At 39.2% G+C, this 19,004-nt stretch overlaps 1 long non-coding RNA gene across 1 annotated transcript; it reads left to right on the plus strand.

Moving 5' to 3' along the window:
* Positions 1-3,436: 3,436 nt before the first annotated feature.
* Positions 3,437-18,017, plus strand: LOC311423806. Its single transcript, XR_014685860.1, has 6 exons — positions 3,437-3,695; positions 10,372-10,447; positions 10,834-10,955; positions 16,702-16,826; positions 17,103-17,199; positions 17,651-18,017. It is a non-coding gene; the product is annotated as an uncharacterized lncRNA (long non-coding RNA).
* The last annotated feature ends 987 nt before the right edge of the window (positions 18,018-19,004 follow it).

Consider the following 19,004-nt stretch of genomic DNA (forward strand, 5'->3'; position numbering starts at 1 on the left):
AAAGAAAAGTCCTGCAAACATGACTTTTCTCTATATTATCTCTCAGACTTCACTTTATTAGTATTCCAGCGATTTGTTGTTTATTGAGTAGCTGGACATAACTACAAGGACTTCTGTCCTATCTTATTACTTGAAGATTAACTTGTGACCTAAAATAAGTCACTCATGCTGCAAACAGCAGAGATCATCTTATCTAGCTGAAATACCTGTCACATACTTTTTAGTTTTTATTTTAAAACGGGCATCAGGAGAAATTGTTTGACATGTGGTGTCAAAGGCTTCCAGTGCTCCCTGTTAATTTCCCCAAAGTGTCACTAACAGCTGAATACAGATAAAAGTGTCTAGGGTTACAGACTCCATTGCCGCTTTGTGTTTTTGTCTACCAAATAATCCTTCAGCCACTAGCCTCCTTGCTTATGTCCACTCACTTTCCTGTCATCACCCAGTTCAACTGCCCACCCGCAACATCACATGGCCTCAGACTCCTGCGCCAGCCCACTTATCCCTCTGTTACATCTGCATAAGGCAAAGCAGAGGTACTTTTAAAATCTCTTTTGACTACCAAATTAGGCCTTGAATCTCACGGAAGCTCCAATTCCAAGATTGCATGGTTAATATAAGGTCCCACCTGTAGGATTAAACTCTAGAAAACAGAAGTCAAACCAACATGTGGGAGACTTCCCTCACCCATATGCTGTATGGACCATATACCAGGACTATGATCCATGTGTATAGGGAATACTTTTATTTATATGTTTTCCCTGTACAAGTGGTCAGGTATAGCTAGAAACAACTGCATCTACATACAGCAACTGCTGTCTGAATAGCAACAGGAACATCTTACTATTTGTACATAGTACATATAGGATCTTTCCATCTCTTCTGCACCTCTGTTAGGAATTACCATTTGGTATATACAAGCAAGAAAATGCCAGTTTTCATTGTAATCACAGAGATTACAATGAAATTGTAAATTTACTGCAAGCTGTGCAATAAATGCAAGTTATAGATGTGCTGAAGTTCTTGGAATTTATTTGGCTACCCACGGAAGTGTAGATTTTATCCTATTTCTTTTGACATTTCACCAAAATATTTCTCTCTGGGGGCATTATGGCATTAGTGTTTCAACTGATATGAAGTGTGTGCTTTGCTTTTTAATTTCTAATTGATCGCAGTCTTACTACATTAGGTACTTTATATTGGGTTATGTTAGCTGGTGCAGTATTAACAGTCCAGTTAGAGAGAAGACAGAGTTAGAAATGAATCCAATCCATCTAGTCTTATAGAAATAAGATGCTACCTATTTTGGACAAATCTATAGCTTCAGATCTGCTTGCCATTAACTTCAGCTAATGCATTGATGTTTCTTGCTTATTCATGCCCCGAGATCCTCCATTACTTTTGCATAACTACACTATGCACGTTTTTCGTGGTATGTTGCCTTTATGTATTTGAAAGATATCTCTTCCCTTGAAGTTGGCAGCCTTAACTGTCTGACAGGGGTAGCATTTATAAACATTACCCTTTAGAACTTGCACATCTGGCTGAAACCTATAGTTCACTCGTCTAGTTTTTATAGAAGAGTTTCCAAGGCTAAAACACTTTCATGACATTTCCAGTTTACTGTTTCCTAGAAAAAATGTTGAATTCCTGAATATGACTGAAACAACTCATAGTGTACTTCTCTTTCATTGGTATTTATTAACTTATCATTGTCTTCGCAAAAACAGGTCAACATATTTACATATTGGACACAATTTTAAAGTAATACTGAACGTTAAAATGAGAGGTATTATAAAACAAACCACATCTGAAACTATGCCCTTATGGTTTCTGGGTTTAAAAAAAAAATGAGAGGAAAAATAAAGGTGGTTGGAATAGCTTTGGAAATAGACTGAAGATTCTGGATTACTAGATAGTCTAGATAAAACAGACATTTTTATTCAGTTTATGCTTTTTCTCCAATCGAGCCACATCATTTGTTTAAACTGGGCATGATTTGTATTTTTTAAAATGGGTGCAGATACAATTGAATGTTAATAGAGAGACGTTTCCAGAAAGCATATTTAAATATATGCCTAACTTTACTCATGTTTTTAAGTAGTCAGATTTTGTCTAGAACTATGATGTGGGCAAAGTTACACAAATGTCTAGTCTTACCAGACTGGGAATCTCTCTCATCCTGACTTCACACCACAGTCAAAGCCTGGTACCTGCCAGCTCTTCCTTATACATCCCATAAACCCCTTTTTTGAAGGAAGAAGAAGTGGGCTGTTCAATGAAGAGAGTGCCAATTTAAAAAACAGAAATATATATAATGGTGTATTGTCTGCATAGCAAGACTCGGCAGTTACTAGCACTTAATCATTTGATATTAGCCAGTTTATTCCCAGCAGAGCAATACAAGTGTAGTATCATAGAGTCAGTAGAACATAGATGTGTTTTAGCCCTGAGCTAATGTCTTGAGCAACAGAACTCAAGGGGTCTTGAGTTTTTTCTTGGTTGTTATCACTGCTTTTTTTTCAGGGGGTTATGGAAATCTAAGCTGTGCTATCTTTCAGTATCCACATAGAGTACAGTTGTACTTTGTACACTTGTTTAAAGGATTCTGTTTGAATTCCAGTGAACCTCAAAAGTTGACACAGATAACTGACTGATCATCCCTCAGGCACTCTGGAAATATCATTAGGGAACTGTCCAGCAAAAAAAAAAATAATCTCCCTTGAAGAGCATGTTTCAGTATTATGCCCCTTTCATTGGTGTTACCTGCTGCAGAGAACAAGCTGGGCAAGCTGGGAACTGGTAAAAGGTGTGCTGTAACTGTCTGTTCTGGCTTATGCATTCTCCTCTCTCCCTGATCCTTAATGAAACATTTGTTCTTTATGTCAAGCAATAGGAGTAGACTTGGTTTTTAAAGATAACTAAAGTGGTAGCGGATACGTGAAGAGAAAGAAGACTCTTTTCCATTTAACGGTCTAATGCCACCGTCAGCCTACAAAGTGCAAAAATTGGGTATTGATGCATGCTAGTCTGGATGCAGGAAAGACAGGAAGGACATAAACTTGGCAGTCAGCTCAAATATTCAAAGACTCCCTTTCTCCATGTGTTTTTCTGGTCTTCCTTGGTCAGAGATTTCCCTCTTCTCATTTAGTATCCTTTCATAATTTGCTGGCGAATGTTTTTGCAAAAGTGACCTACCCATCTGTATATCTAACTATGAGAACTTTGAAGAGACTTCAATATTATTCAGTCTTAAATGTGGAGTTCTTTGCAAGCAGTTGGACATTTTTCTACAAAACTGTACTGGGTCTGGCTGGAATGTTAACTTTCCCGGCAGCAGCCCATACAGTGCCGTACTCTGTACTTGTAGCTGGAACAGCAGTGTTATCACACCAGTGTTGTGTCTACTGCTGAGCAGCAGTGGAACAGCATCGGGCCTTTCTCTAACCCTCCTAGGGGGTGGGCAAAAAAGTGAGGAGAGAAACATCACTAGGGCAGCTGACCTAAACCAATCAAAGGGATATTCCATACCATGTGGTGTCACACTCAGCAATAAAAGGTGGAAACAGGAAGAAGAGGGGAGGGGTGGGCTCTCGTTGAGAAGACGTCGGTCCTCCTCTCGAACACCGGCTGCGTGCGTTGAGGCCTTGCTTCAAGGACGTGGTCAATCATCGCTCATTTGTGGGAAGTAGAGAGTAATTTCTTTCCTCTGCACTTCCATATAGCTTTCATTTATTTTGTTTGTTTGTTTTCCTCCCTTTTTCCCCTTTCCCTTTTATTTCCCCTTAGTTAAATTGTTTAGTTCATGGTAGTCTTTATTTAATTATTATAATTATTTCCCTTTAATTAAATTATCCTTATCTCAACCCGTGAGTTGTTCTTTGCTTTACTTCTCCCCCTCCTTATCTAAAGGAGGGGGAGTGAGAGAGCGGTTGTGGGGTTTAGCTGCCCAGCACGGTAAAACCACCACAAAAATAATTTTATTTTGCTTTCTTAGAGATCAGCGATATGTATGTAGTAGAAACGATGCTTTTATCCAAGCCTTCCTCTAGGTTCAGTTTTACTCTTCCACGCTATTGCCATTTTCTTCTGCCATTAGTAACCTTGTCTGTGTTCCCCTGCTTAATAATGTGTTAACTGTTTCTGTCTACCCCATCACCTGCAATAAGACACAGCATTAATGTCCGGTTAGACACCTTGCATGGATACCTCAAGATGTCAGCAGACATAGCTTAAAGCATACAATGGTGATTCTCCACTTGGCTTATATAATTGTCTGTATCTTGATTTAAGATTCTCCTGCTGTCAGAAATGAGTTATACTACAGAATTTGTGTTTTTCCCGTTTGAACTCTGGAATGCCATTAGTGGTGATTTGTGCCAGATATCATTAAAATTATGCATGAAAAATATAAATGCTCTGCAAAGCAATTACAGATTTACAGTCACAGACCATTTTTTTTGGTTATCCCAAGCTCTCCCTGTTTGAATGAGGGGAAAATAAAAATGCTGTCATGGGTCCTTAAGGCTGCTTTCAGGATTTTAATTAATTAATTAATTTATTTATTTATTTCTCAAAAATGGACTCAAGTCTCATTTAGAAGTAAAGCAAATTTGGTGTCCCAGCTCCTTAGCAAATCTGGGCCTGAAAGCATCTGAAAATTCCACCCAGAAGCAGAGAGTACTTGAAACGTGACTCTTGCCAAAGTGGGAATAGTGAGAACTTCAGAGCACCACAAACCTGAACTGCTCATTGGTATACTTTCTTTCTGTGATGTGATTAAATTTCTAGAAATATGACTGCTAGCCATGATTTGAACTAGGTACAGTGTAGGCAGATATTATACAAATTTCCCTACACAAGATCTGCTAATGCATCTCAGTTTGAATTTGTAGGTTTGCCAGGTTTCACTCATTTGGCGAGAGGCTTCCTCATTTGGGATTAATTTTAAGACTCTTTTAAAAAGTGTCTCCACTTGTGATGAAACATTTTGCTGTGTGTGAATAAGATGTATAAAATCTCATTTTAAAGGCCAAATTCATCTCTGGTGTAACTTCTGGGGAATTCCCATGATGCTTTGAAATCTTCCTCATTCAGATGATCACAGCTCAAGGAGCCTGAATACTCCTTCAATTTGATCTCTGTGCATTTTGCACAGAGTGCCAGTTATACATTGGTTTTCTGATGTGTTCATATAGAGAGATGAGGTAGTCACATATCATTTTCATTTTAGCCTAAGCCAGAAAGAAAACTCTACTGATGAAGTGAATGTGACATATAGCTTAACTATTCATATGTAAGAATAATATACACTTTACAACATATATAAATACATATAAAATAGTAAAACTTTTTTTTTTTTTTTTTTTTTTTTTTTTTCTAAAATAAACATATTAAGTAAGTAACTGGTGAAAGAAGCTTCCTTCAGTGTAAAGCTGTTATATTTATTATAACTAAGTCATCTATCTGCCTTTTTGAACACAATAAATACCCAGCAACAAAACAAAACAGAAAACAAAAATCCAAAACCAAGCCCTGAACTGCTCATGTGAGCTGATAATATAATTCAGGACTAAAGGTTCCTTTTGTCTTCCATGTGATACTAAAAAACCCTCAGACTGATAAAATCAGCAAGGACAGGGCAATTGTCATTGCTCATTTTATGACCTCGGGCATTGCTCCAGTGCCTCAGACTGCCTTGGCACCATTAGTCCCTAGACTGCTTCTGCTGATCTTAAAGAGGCTTTTGTTGGTAATCAGTACAGACTCTGGAATCCCAGGACACCACTGCTAGTTATGCTGAGCTAAAATCATAAGGAGTGCGAGCAATAACAAGCACCAAGGCCCATGCTGACCCTTAGCAGCTGTTTATATGCAATCATAAGTGAGCAAATGACTTTCCAAATGAAAAGGCATGTTTTTGGAACTGATAATAAATCAATCTTTAAAGAACGAGAAATACTTATTAGTTTTATTCTCTGCTAGGTTGTAAAAAAAACAAATAAGAACCTCCGCCTTAGAGCCAGACGGCTTTCACATATATAGGGAGATTTAAAGGGGTTGTACATCAAAAGGGAGCATTTTTAATAGTGCTCACATGACAGAAGAACACTACCGCACTTCTGAAAGTGATACACTCCAGCTTAATGAAAGGTAACTTTCAGAAAGCCAGCTACATTCCCATCAGATCTCTGGTAATTAGTAAAAATAAAACATATATATGCTTAACAGGGAAAAGGAATAATAAGCAACACAATTCTGGTAGTGTGAATTTCAGTATCATGGATAATGTGGTGAGGCGGTTCTTACTTCAAAAAGTTTGAAGGTAATTAATAACAGAGGAGACTTTTACAGATGCAGGCGAGAAAAGGCAGCAGCGTCCTGTGTGAAGGGGGGAAGTGCTGCCCCAGCAGCTTTGCTCCATGCTCCTCAGGGCAGCCTTGGTGGGAAGTCCATGCCCATGCCTGGCCCCAGCGGCATGGGTGCTGGTAGGGCCACCATCGCTTTCCCCAGCCGATGTGCTGAGGACACTCTGGTGGCAGAGGAGCTGGGGGACACACACCTGTGCCAGCCTGATGGACATCCTACTGAGACCCTATATCTCTACAAATGTAAAGAAGTAACTTTTCTCTCTCTCTTCATACTGGCAGTGTATGTTGACAGAGGTTACGTGGAACAGACTGGAGGTAGGATTCATCTGGATGAATTAGGGGGTTACATCTGAGCTGGCCAGATTTTCTAAGAACAGTGTGTCTCATACTCAAGAAGACCTGTAAAACAGTTTAAATGATCCACACCACAGCAATACAGTCTTTCTGCAGACCTCGAACAGAGTTGACAATGACTGCTCCAGGTATAGATGTCTGTATGGCAGACATCTTAAGCTAAGGTAAAACAAAACCTCTAAGAACCATCCTCATGTATTCCTTTTGTTGGTTATGAATCCCAGGTCAAGAAAAGGTTGGGAATATTGAAGCAGGATGAGCAATATCATGTTTGTAGCTGTGGTGTTGTTTTGAACTTTTGCAGAGGACTACCACGCCCCTCTGATGTTTTCTTCATAGCATAGTGACTGCTGCAAGATTGGCACAATGTAATATTAATAGAAGAAATCTGGTTTGAATTCCCTTAAAGTCAACTTCCTTGTAAATCTAATAAATACTTGGATATTGACTTGCTAGTCACCATCTGCAGAATTTAAAAATCTGAAGCTCATTTTAGTCTTATAATTAATAAACAAAAGCCCTCAGACTTAAAAATCTCAAAGACATCATTAGCTACACCATATTTTTATGGTGCTATCCCTAAAAGGATATTAAAGTGCTTTGAAAGTGGGCTGATCCCTCAGTATAATGTTGCAAGAGGAAAGTTTTTTTATTGCCATTCAACCCAGAAATGGAAGAAATTACTGAGATATATAGGCCAAACTTTGAACAACAAGCATTGAAATGCTTAGCTGTGTGCTAAGGAGCATTCTCATGTTGATTGTAAGACACAAGGGAGAAGGTGAGAGATGCATTACAGTAGTAGCAGTGCATAAACAGTAGCCTAGTTTGTAGGTCCTTCCTCAGGGAAAAGCACATGTGGCCCATGCTGCAGCTGAAGTCAGTCTGGACATGTACAAACTACTTTAGGGTCAGATTAGCAAGTGTTCTCTGAAGTTCATTTAGAATTTAGAATAAAATAGAATAGAATAGAATAGGAGTAGAATAATTCAGTTTGAAGGGATCTTTGGAGAGCATCTGGTCCAATTGCCTGACCACTTCAGGCTAACCAAAAGTTAAGGCATATTAATGAAGGCATTGTCCAAATATCTCTTTGAAGACTGGCAGGCATGGTGCATCAACCACCTTGCTGGGAAGCCTGTTCCAGTGTTTGACCACTGTCATGGTAAAGAAAAGTTCCTTGTATTTAGTTTGAACAGCTGACACAGCTTTGCGCTGTTCCTTCACATCCTGTCCTCAGTCACCAGGGAGAAGAGACCAACACCTCCATCTCCACTTCCTATTCTTTTTAGGAAAGCAGCCATGAAAGCACAAATTGTGCTTGGCTGAAGTGGCTGATGAGGGGAAGAGGTAAGATGGAGGCAGGGAGCACCACTGGAGACTCCGGTGGAGTCAGCCAGGTGGTTGGACACATTTGCTTTTTTCCTGGCACAATTTGCTGTGGGCACTGTCAGGTGCCCAGTAACAATTAGGATATGCTAATTGCTGAATGAAGTATGCTAATGATCAGATGAAGCAGATGCTAATAGGATTGGCAGGGGTACAGTTACCCTGACAGCTGAGTAGCAAAATAATGTTTTGAGCAAAAAAACACTAAGAAGGTGAGGGTATGGGGAGGTGCCCAACTGACCTCTCTGAAGGCCTTTGTTCCCAAGAGCGAGATTGTAATTTAGTAGTATGTGCATGGACGGTGCTTATGCTGCTCTCTGTGGTAACCTAAATCTGATCTGGAATCTGCCAGCAGAATAATGTATCTTCTCTGACAGGGATAAGCTGCCCTTATCTGCCCAGTGTGACTGGTAAAAAAAGGAAAGTCAGACATGTGGTAGCTGTAGGAATATTCGGTTTTACCATGAAACCATTCAGTAAACACAATGCCATGTGGCTCATTCCAACTGTTGGTGCTATTGTACTTGTGTGACTGAGGCATGCCAGCATCTGGAGGGACTCTCCAGCATAAAAAATATGACCTTTCCAGATATTTATGGACAGTGAGAATGAAGGCTCCTGCTGGTGGCCAAGGGCAGATTTGCTAAGAAGAAGCAGGTAAAGCAAATGAGAGGTAGCGTCGTCTAACTTTGATGTTACCAATTGGTATTTTCTTCATTAAAAATAAATATATAAACAAAAATTCCAGCTAACCAAAAGAGTCTGTGAGCCTTGACAGTTTATCTTTGCGTGTATTTAAAAAAAGAAATGAACATTTTTTACTTTTGCTATTTTTCTACCTTTTGTGGAATTAACTGCAAAATTAAAGGTTTGCTGGGGGACCTCTGAAATAAGACTGTTTCTTAGGATCACTGAGGATTCAGAAGACTGCCACTGGGGTTCATGTTCTGAGTCTCTCTTACCCCTTAAAAAGGCATCTGCATCTCATGCTCTACTGAATTTCTGATCACAGTTTCTAATTCCACCTCCAGAAATTTCTAAGGTCTTAACAAACCATGTAATGCTTGGTTAGATCATTCAAGCAGAACATAAAGATTTTTCAGAAGTGCATGCACTTACTTCTACCTAGTCCCAGAACCACCCAGGTCCTCTGCAAACTTCTCTTTCTGACTGGAGAGGTCCCCAGAACACAGAATTTTGTCTTTCTACGTGTTTGGACCTGTCTTACCCTTGTCAGGCTTATCAGCTAATATCATGCTTCTATTTCACCCCAATCAGCAGCCAGAAACTGGCATTTCCACTCCTCAGTTCCCTTGAGCACCTGACCTGTCAGCTACCTTACAGCTCTCTTGGAGTGAGCTTTTAACACAAGGCAGTGGGAGCTCCAGCTTTCTTTTCAAAACCAGCTGGAAAAGGAAATGGTACAGGTCTGATTCTGAAATAGTGTTTAAGTGAGAACCAACAAAATTGGATTAACCTTGTCCTCTGCCTGTGGGAACATCTACTTCTCAGAAAAATACCCCAATCACCACATTATGCAGCTGGAGAAAGCAATCACCTTCCCATGGCTTGAACTAAATTTTCACTCCACAAGTGAGAGGGTATATGTTTGTGCTGAAGTATTAGAGAGCTTCTCTGGAGAGAAAGAAACACCAGCATGTGCTGCAATACCCATGTGTGACCTTTACGGCAGGCTCCCCATAGGATCTGTAGATTGCTCATTCATTCTGCATCCCACCCCTGGAGTCAGGGCCTAAAAATTAAACACTGTGATGCCAAAAAAGCCATTACTGGTTTTGGCCTCAAACATTTTAACAGTACAAGATCTGTTGCAAGTGGATATGGCTTTCACCCTGAAATTTCCTTAGCTGTTTCTAAATCTCACCTTTTGAGATGGAGTAGCATTTATATTCCTTGCATGTTTCCCTCTGGGTTTCATACTCAGTTTTAAGCTGTTCCTGGTGAGGACTATGAATTGATAAATATTTGTGAAGTGCTTAGGGTGTTGATCATCCAAGGACCAGCACTATCAGGTACTGAATCTGAAAGGACTAGTGGATGACTTGCAGTCTCCTCTCAGCTGAGGGTTTAAGAGACTTTTGCAAGGTATGTAAGATTGCTTATGGTCCAGGAGCAGTGACAAATTCAGTGGTGTAAGAAGTGGGATTGCAGAATATGTATCTTATTTATATATTTCAAGGTGATTTTCATTCACCTACTAATGTTTTTCCCTGTTTTACCTCTATTTTTCTTGTAGAAATCAAGCAGCAGTGAAAGTGCTCTCTGACTACTGCCAGAGGATGACACAAAGTTAGGGTCTAGCTGAAGTACAGGTAAATATAAGAATTTAGTAGCTGAGTGCTAATGAAAATATTAACAATTAAAAAATATGCATCCCTGTCACTAGGACCTTGCCCTTGAACAGTATGTTTCCTTCTGGGAAGTTGTGTGAGGGTAGTTAGTTTAAGTGGTAATGGATAATGAATGACCTGTGAATTGTAATAAAACATTTAGCTGGCACATGTTGGGTACAGACTCACTATCCATGAGTGAGAGGTGTTGTGGGGTGGCTTTGGAGTGGAGGAGAAGGAACTGAGCATTCAGCTTTAACGCAGTCGTACTGGGACTGAGACCAGACTGCCCACATAGTTTGCTGCTGTCTTCTGTGACAAAACAGGTACCAGAAATGGTGCCAGGAGATGCATCTTTCCTTTTTCAGACATCGAGCTTCCTTGCCATCTTTGCCAGTTGTGCTTATGAGCATGGACACTGAGGGAGACCAAAGAAAGGCTAAACAACTTTCAGGAAGTTCAGAGCAAAGTGAAAAAGAACATAATCTATGTAAGTTATTTTATGTTACGTTAAGTTTCTTTATTCCAATTCTTCATTTTATGTAGGTGTTGATCACTGTTCTCTACTGCTTTCAGCTATGATCTTTTCCTCGTAAAGAAATGAACTAAGTGAATGAGCTCGAAGAAGAATTTTAAAATATTAAAAGCTGTCCTTCACCTCAAATCTAACTCTTATGTTAGTTGTTTACATAAATAATTTAATAACTTGCAGTTTTTTATATATATTATTCTGACAGTTGTAAATGAAACTGGATTCAGGAAAAATATGCTGGTACATAGAATCTGAAAATACACATTTACGTTGGTAAGGCACTCGTGTATATTTTGGAGGGTTTATATTACCCCTCATTGTGGTTAGTGGTTAGTATGACTATCATGTTTTTGCAGTATTACGTATCCGAGAAAATGTAATTTTTTTCTATTCCTTTTAAAATCAAATTACAATGTGACATTCAATAAAATATCTTTTGTGCAGCTAATAAAAATGAGATCCCATCTCACTGCTTTGACAAATAAACCACACAAGTCAAAATACTGCCTCTGATACAGTTTATAGCTTAAGCTTTCATGTCAGCCTTTCCTATAAAAAAGCCCCATTATTTATTAATAGCCTTCTATGTCTTAAAAGTTTCTTTTTCTTGTGTGGAGAAAAAATCATTTGCCTTTTAATGGGGTGTCAGATTTGTTTTCCAAACCTTCTAAAAGGTTATCGTTGTTACATATGGACAAGTGCTTTTTTCAGAATCAATGTAAACTCTGTTACCAGGGTAATTTACTGCAGTCCCCTGGTAGCTGTACGGAAAACTTAATTTCACCATTTTGCAAAGTGGAGGGGTGGGACTCTTTCCTTGTGGTTAACTATTTTCACATGGAGTGAAAAGAAAATGCATGCTTCTAGCACATACTAAATAACTGATGGGCTCTTACCCTCTGTTTGAGTTCAGGGCACACTGGCAGTCTGGCAGGGTTCATGGCACAGAAGGATGACTGAGCCAATTAGATATACCATAAAACCTTTTGGCAATTAACTCCCAACTAGCCAAAAGATTCAGGCTAATGCTAACAGTGGATAATAAAAGCTTGTTAAATTTCCATCCATTACAACCCTCCTGCCCCCCGCCAATATATGAGCCACATTTTTGATGACAGAGAAGCCTGTACTGAGGGAAGAATATTATATGAAAGATCCAGAGGTGTCAGATTTGAGCCTGTCTTACAGTTTGAGTTAAGAAATGACATGAGACACCAGCAAATATCAAATTCAGACTTGTTCATTTAATTAGAGTTTGCATTAGCAGCTGCAGTACTTTATTTAAAAAAGACAATATTAGTGTTTTTCCTCAAATAAATGCTACTTAAAACCAAAACAATAAAAAATAAGCCAGAAATGACTGAGAAATACTTGTGACCTGAATCATGTTCTAATATAAAATTAATTTATTTTTATTAGTAATTTCTAATCCCTTTTCTAATTTCCTAGTATATTTGGGGGATGTTGGCTACATCTATACTGCCCAGTGAAGAGTGTGTTGTACAACAGTCATTGGATCTTCAGATGCAGTGATTTGTGATCTCTATGTCCACATGGGTGGCTGTTCACTTGACTGAAGACTTTTCTCCATAACCATGCTGTGCTTAAGAGGAAGCAAGCTGGTGATCACTGTTACTGAACCAGCCTGAGTCATGGAGGACTCTAGACTTTCTGAATTCCATAGCTTGCATTCATTTTGCACTGGGGAGGGACACAAAGTGCAGGGAAACTTGTGTTCATGCAGCATCAGTGGATTCTGGATGAACTTTCCCATGGCATGCTGTGCAGACCCCATCCGAAGAGAGGTTCCTCCTTCCTCCTATACTGTGGTGTTTATGTAACAAACAAAACCATATCTACAAAATCTACCTTTCTCCTGAGAGTTAGGAATGTCATAACACCCACTAGGACACAACACAGGCCAGGCCAGGGCACTGCAGAAGATTCCCACTTTACTGTGGGTGCTCCTGCTTACATACAGCTCTCCATCCCTAAGTATGAGGTCCAGCAGAGCAGACATAGCTGCACACACTAGCTCCTCAAATACATCTTCATCATGGCTGCCAATACAGCTTTAAATTACTAAATCTGCTCAGTGAGTCTCCAAAAATCCCAACAATGGAGGCTGAGTCACTATATTAACATTAGCTTGGAAAAGTATAAAATTCAAACCCTAAATTCACTGACTCTTATTAAAAGATCGACTATTCACAATACACCAGTTTCTAGTCATCAAAGTGCAAAGTCAAATCCATGAGACAAGAATCATTGATATTATTTTGAAAGACCAGTGCTTTTAAAACCATTTCTGATTTTGAAAGCCCAGCTCATTATTTTTGAAAACTTTGGGCTGGTAATATTCTTCCAGTGTTGCTATGTATAAATATGAATGGAGAACCACAAAATAGTCTGCTCAAAGTTTTGGAATATCAAATTTTCAGTCTTCATGTGGAAAAGAGCCAGTAGGACTCTGGAAAGCTAAGCCACATTCTGATAAAAGATCCTCAAACTCTCCTGGACAAAGGTTTAGTGGTCAGATCAGCTCCTCTGAGATGAAGGAAACTGACATAATGTTTTTCCTTGTTCAGATCAAGAACGTGCTTCCTTCATCAAGATCAGAGACCAAGAGCCTTCACCTCACGCATCTGAATTTACTCATCAGTAAAATATTTTACATCCTGGCAGAAATCTGATGAGAAATTCTAGCCTGAAATTGTGAAGCTTTTCCCGATGAAAATTTCATTGTAACTAGCATGTTTACTCAGAGACTTCTATCTAGCAGCCCTCTAATAGGATAAGTAGAGAAAAAAAAATTCAAATCTGAGCACCTTAATTAATTGCATGATGGATGCCAGTTTATGAGTGAGATTATGTAGCATCAGTTGCCTGTGATAACAAGGGGCTGAATTCAGTGACCTGCTGTGTCATATGGCATGAGTTATATGAAGAGTTCTCCCATAAAAACCTTTCAGAAAGTTGTAATTTTCATATTAAAGGTTTTGTCAGAGTGTCCTGGACTATCTCCAGATGGGTTGTGCTGGGAGTGGGATACAACATCCTTGGAACCTGCCTAGCTGTGCTCTCAGGAGAATTACCATCCACTTACATGCTGAGAGCATCTGAAAAAAACGGCTCACATTCATTTCTCAGCATGCTCATTCTGCATCTCTTTTCCTTCAGAAAATCCTAAACATAAGGTGAATGTCTGTGTTTAGTGACTTTGGAGCTTTGATTTCCAAGTTTCAGGGCTTTACAGGAACATATTTTGGAACAGGATAGACCTCTTTGTGGCCTACAGCTTCCTCATCAGAGGGGCAGGTGTTGAACTTTTCTCTTTGGTGACAGCAACAGGACCCGAGGGAACAGCATGGAGCTGCCACAGTGGAGGTTCAGGTTGGTTATGAGGAAAAGGTTCTGCACTGGGAGGACGGTCAGGCACTGGGACAGGCTCCCCAGGGCAGTGGTCACAGCACCCAGCCTGCCAGAGTTCAAGAAGTGTTTGGATAACACTCTCAGACACGTGGTCTGATTTTTGGGTGGTCCTGTGTGGAACCAGGAGTTGGACTTGATGGTCCTTGTGCGTCCCTTCCAACTTGGGATATTCTGTGATTTACAAGAATATATTTCAGAAACATTTTTTTTCTCTTCCATCTGCATACCCATGTATTTAGGAGACATGACTACAGCTTATTTCTTAGTGCCATTGACTGAAGAAGGAAAGGCTATTCTGCATCTTATTCATTTGGCTCATCTGTAGTAATTTGATTTTTGGGTACTTTTTCTCCCAGAATAAAGCTACATAAGATGTAGAGAACAGAGGTATTCAATGAAGTTAAAACTAATCAAGGTAGTCTACTTGAATCAGCATAGACACAGCAGAGCAGAACTTGAGCTAGGTTCATTCACAGATTGACTTCCATTTGGTCTAGCTCTAGATTGGGATGTCTAGAGCCATCCCAATCATAGAACACCCCAAGTTGGAAGGGACCCACAAGGATCATTGAGTCCAGCTCCTGGCACCACACAGGTCTACCCCAAAATTCAGACCATATGACTAAGAGCACAGTTCAAATGTTTCTTAAACTCCAACAGGCTTGGTGCCATGACTACATCCCTGGGGAGCCACCGATCGATCATGCTCTCAGTGAAGAACCTCTTCCTGATACCCAGCCTGACGCTCCCCTGCTTGACACCATTCCTCCAGGTCCTATTGCTGCTCACCAAAGAGATTAGATTGGTGCCTGCCCCTCCACTCCCACTCATGAGGAAGCTATAGATCGCAATGAGGTCTCCCCTCAGCCTCCTCTTTTCCAGGCTGAACAGGCCAACTGACCTCAGCTGCTCCTCATATGTCTTCCCCTCTAGGCCCTTCACCATCTTCGTCGCCCTAACTGATGTTTCCACCTAACATTTTATACTGAGCATGCTGTGTGCTGTCAAACAAACTTGTTGCTGTGCAGACAAAGCATTAGGCCTCAGAGGATGAGGATGTACAGCAATCAAGAAACAGAATTTTGGCATGTGGAGGTTGTCCTACCCTGCTTTGATGTAAATTGTTGGAGTAACAAGGTTATGATGCAGCAGGATGAACAAAGCAACTGGGCAGAATTGGCACAGCCCATAAATACCCTGAGTATCTACCCTGTGGTAGATATCCAAGGAGTATAATACATTGGTATAAAATAAAAATAGATCAAATATTGTTTTCACATGCTATTGTTGCACCATTCAGCTATATGTACTTATTCATAATTTTATCCCTAGAATAACTTTATATTTTAATAACTTCACACAAGATCTCTGTTTTTGCATACTGCAAGTATGAGTTTGTCATTGGAGTCTGGACTTACCTCTCCTCTTCACTGCAACGTGAGCTAATATTTGACTGTAGGGAAAAAAAAATTGAAAGCCCTTGAAATTTCACCAGTTTCTCCTCCTCATGGCCCAGGTACCACTGAAATAAAACAAACAAACAAAAAACAAACAACAACAACAACATTGGTCAGAGATACAGAAGTATTAAGACTTTCTCTACCCCAGAGCTAGCAGAGAGACACTCCTGTCATACACGGGAACTGTGGGGGGATGAATTGTGCTTGTCTCTGGCCTTTGTGAGCCCTGGATGTTGTTTCAGCATGTTCAGGCTAATGAGACAACAGGACATTCTGTATGCTGAGGAAAAAATTAAAAATACCTTAGCCTCTAACTTGAAATGAATATCCAGTGAACATTATCATTCACTTATTTATTTTTTTACAAAACTGAAAAATTTGGCAAAAAATGTGTAGATCTTAAGAGGGTGGGAAAAGACAAGTTCCCAGCTTAAATGGCACTCCCATATTGTTCATTCAGAGCAGATAATTTTTCTGTAATATAGTTTTAAGAATTATTCTAACACAGTGAACCCCCATTTTTCTTTAGAAACTGTTCATCTTTTGAAACTATTCCTGAATTTTTAAATATTACTACTACTACTTTTGTCACACTGTGGCAGTCACACAACATGAAAAATTTTTGCTCAGACTATTAGCATTTGGCAAAGTTACAACATCTGAAAATGAGGTCTCATAATGGGAAGTATTAAATAACTATAACTCATTAACCAGCTCTATCTACTTAAGCTCAAAAATATAGCTGTAAAGGCAGAAAAACTCTCCTCAAATACAGATTTCAGTGTGATTCTACTTTTTTTTTTTTTTATCAGAGGTTACACTGGGGTAATGAAGTCCTATGAAGGTCAAGTGATCTGCCCAAGGTCAAGGACTGGCAGTCAGTGATCAAGTTGCTATCACAGCCCATGGAAGTTCCTGGCTTTGAGAGAAGTACAAGGTAGGTGACACTAAGGTACATCTTCTCTCAGTTTCCATTATGTTTTTAATCTCTCTTCAGTACAGTAATGAATGATAATGAGTTGCAATCTTTTCTCTGGGTTGTTCTTGCCACTGCATCGGTGACACTTATTGTTACAATAATGATTTAAGTGGAGAAAAAAATAGTCCTAAGTGATATTATGAATAAGTAAGCCTAAGTAACTTACAAAAAAGAACAACAGTTGCAATAAGTTTAAAAAAAGTCTGTCTTACTCAATGTGTCCATATCATGCAGGTCACTCTCTCCTTCATTTGGAATTGAAAATACTGGGGAAAAAATGGACATGATTCAGCAATGGGTACATATATGAGCAAGAGGAAGGATGGGCAAGGTACATAATTGACCTGACAATATTTTACTATGCAAAATAAGAAATTCAGTACTCCCATTATGCATTTGCACTTTGGAACTACTGAGTATTAATCATTTCAGACTCACAGAGAACCAGTTTTCAAAAATGTTCAGTGGTCATAATCCAGGTCAGATTTTTCAAAAGAGTTCAGCAATCAGCAAAACATCTTCAAATGAAAATAGGCTCATAAACATGACAAGTCCTGAAGGGGATGATGGTTCTAAGTGTTTGGTTAGAAGACCTGGGTTTAAATGAAAGGAGTAGCTGAGAATTCCAGTGTCGAGGAGCCTCTGTTCTCGTTGGATCCCCCACTGCTGTATTGTAAAGGACACCTGTTGCTTGTCCAGTCCTCCCATATGTGCTGTGGCTAAATGTCTCCTCTTCATAAAACTCCAAGTAATTAATTTATTATTATTATTATTTTTTACAGCTCTAGCAAACATTTTGCCATGAATCAGGTACAGCTGTTGTGTTGGTTCTCCACGTGAACTGCCATTTCTGCTAGAGATGGGAAGGAAAAAAAGATATACTAAAATCATATTTTTTGTATTTAGCTACTCTGGTTTCCCAGGTCTCATTTGACATCAGTCAGAAAGCTTATTATCTGTTTAAAAGAACCATTTATAACATTCTGTGTTTTTCTGATACAATTTGGGTTAAGAAAAAGATTAAAGATGTTGTGAGATATTTAACCTCTAATTTGATAAAGTCTGGGTTACAAAGCAGGATATTTCAGTGGCCCACTGAGGTAAATAAAGTTAAAATTTCTAGTTTAAAGCATGCTGAAAGCTTTGAAATACCTATGATCTGTCTTTATTCATCCATGCGTTATAAAGCTTTAGTCATCAAGTGTTATTGCTATCTGGCTACTTGTGGTTATGAAATCCATTAAAAAAGCTCAGATGATGGTTTTGGTGGTTCCTGTCATGTTGGAGAGAGCCCCACCAAAGAAGCCATGCTGGAGAATTGTGATCACCATGAAGAAAACCATGGTGAGAGTGAAATTTCTGCTCTCCGTAGTTGAAATACTCACATCTGTACTGCTGTGTGATACCAATCTGTCACGCTGTGTATTTCAAACCTACAAGAAAGGGATCATGATAGCTACTTCTTTCATGAAGGACACTTGCTACTATTACCATAATAAGCAGCAATCATAGCTGACTAAATAATCCATTCACTGAACTTGTATTGGTTTTTGTGTATAATCTGCAAGCAGCTTTTGATTTTCTTGAACATATTTGTTATTCTAAGCAGTGTAATGCTACCAAGAAATACTTCTGGTTCTACAGATCTGTTTTGAGCATTTGATGCATGAAATTGGACCTTTGCTGGTTAATTTATCAGCTACATCACACAATATTGTCTCTGTTTCTATTTGGAATGAGCATAATTCTTCAAATTGCATATCTACTGGGAATAGAGTGTTTCTGAATTCACAATTTGTATTCTATGAGTATACTGTAGTATTCGCTTAACATTCATTTTCCATGAATGTTTTATGTACCTTGTACTGGCTAATAACATGAAGAGACTTTATGTTTCCCAAACTCTTCTTGTGGTGCATTAAGGGAATTTCACAAACCTGTTTGACTACAGCCAACTAGCCTGTATGCAAACAGACAGAATTTTTTGGGTCTCCTCCAAATTCTTCTATCTTGAAAGCTCTTCTACTTCCACCACAGTCCTCCATAGCACTGCTGTCAAAATCTGAATTTAAACCAGAATGTCTTCTGAAGGTTAATGCAAAAAGAACCTCCCCAAACCCCAGAGCAGTGTTTTGT

This window comes from Aythya ferina (assembly GCF_964211825.1).
Source record: "Aythya ferina genome assembly, chromosome: 1".
In the NCBI taxonomy this organism is placed as follows: Eukaryota; Metazoa; Chordata; class Aves; order Anseriformes; family Anatidae; genus Aythya; species Aythya ferina.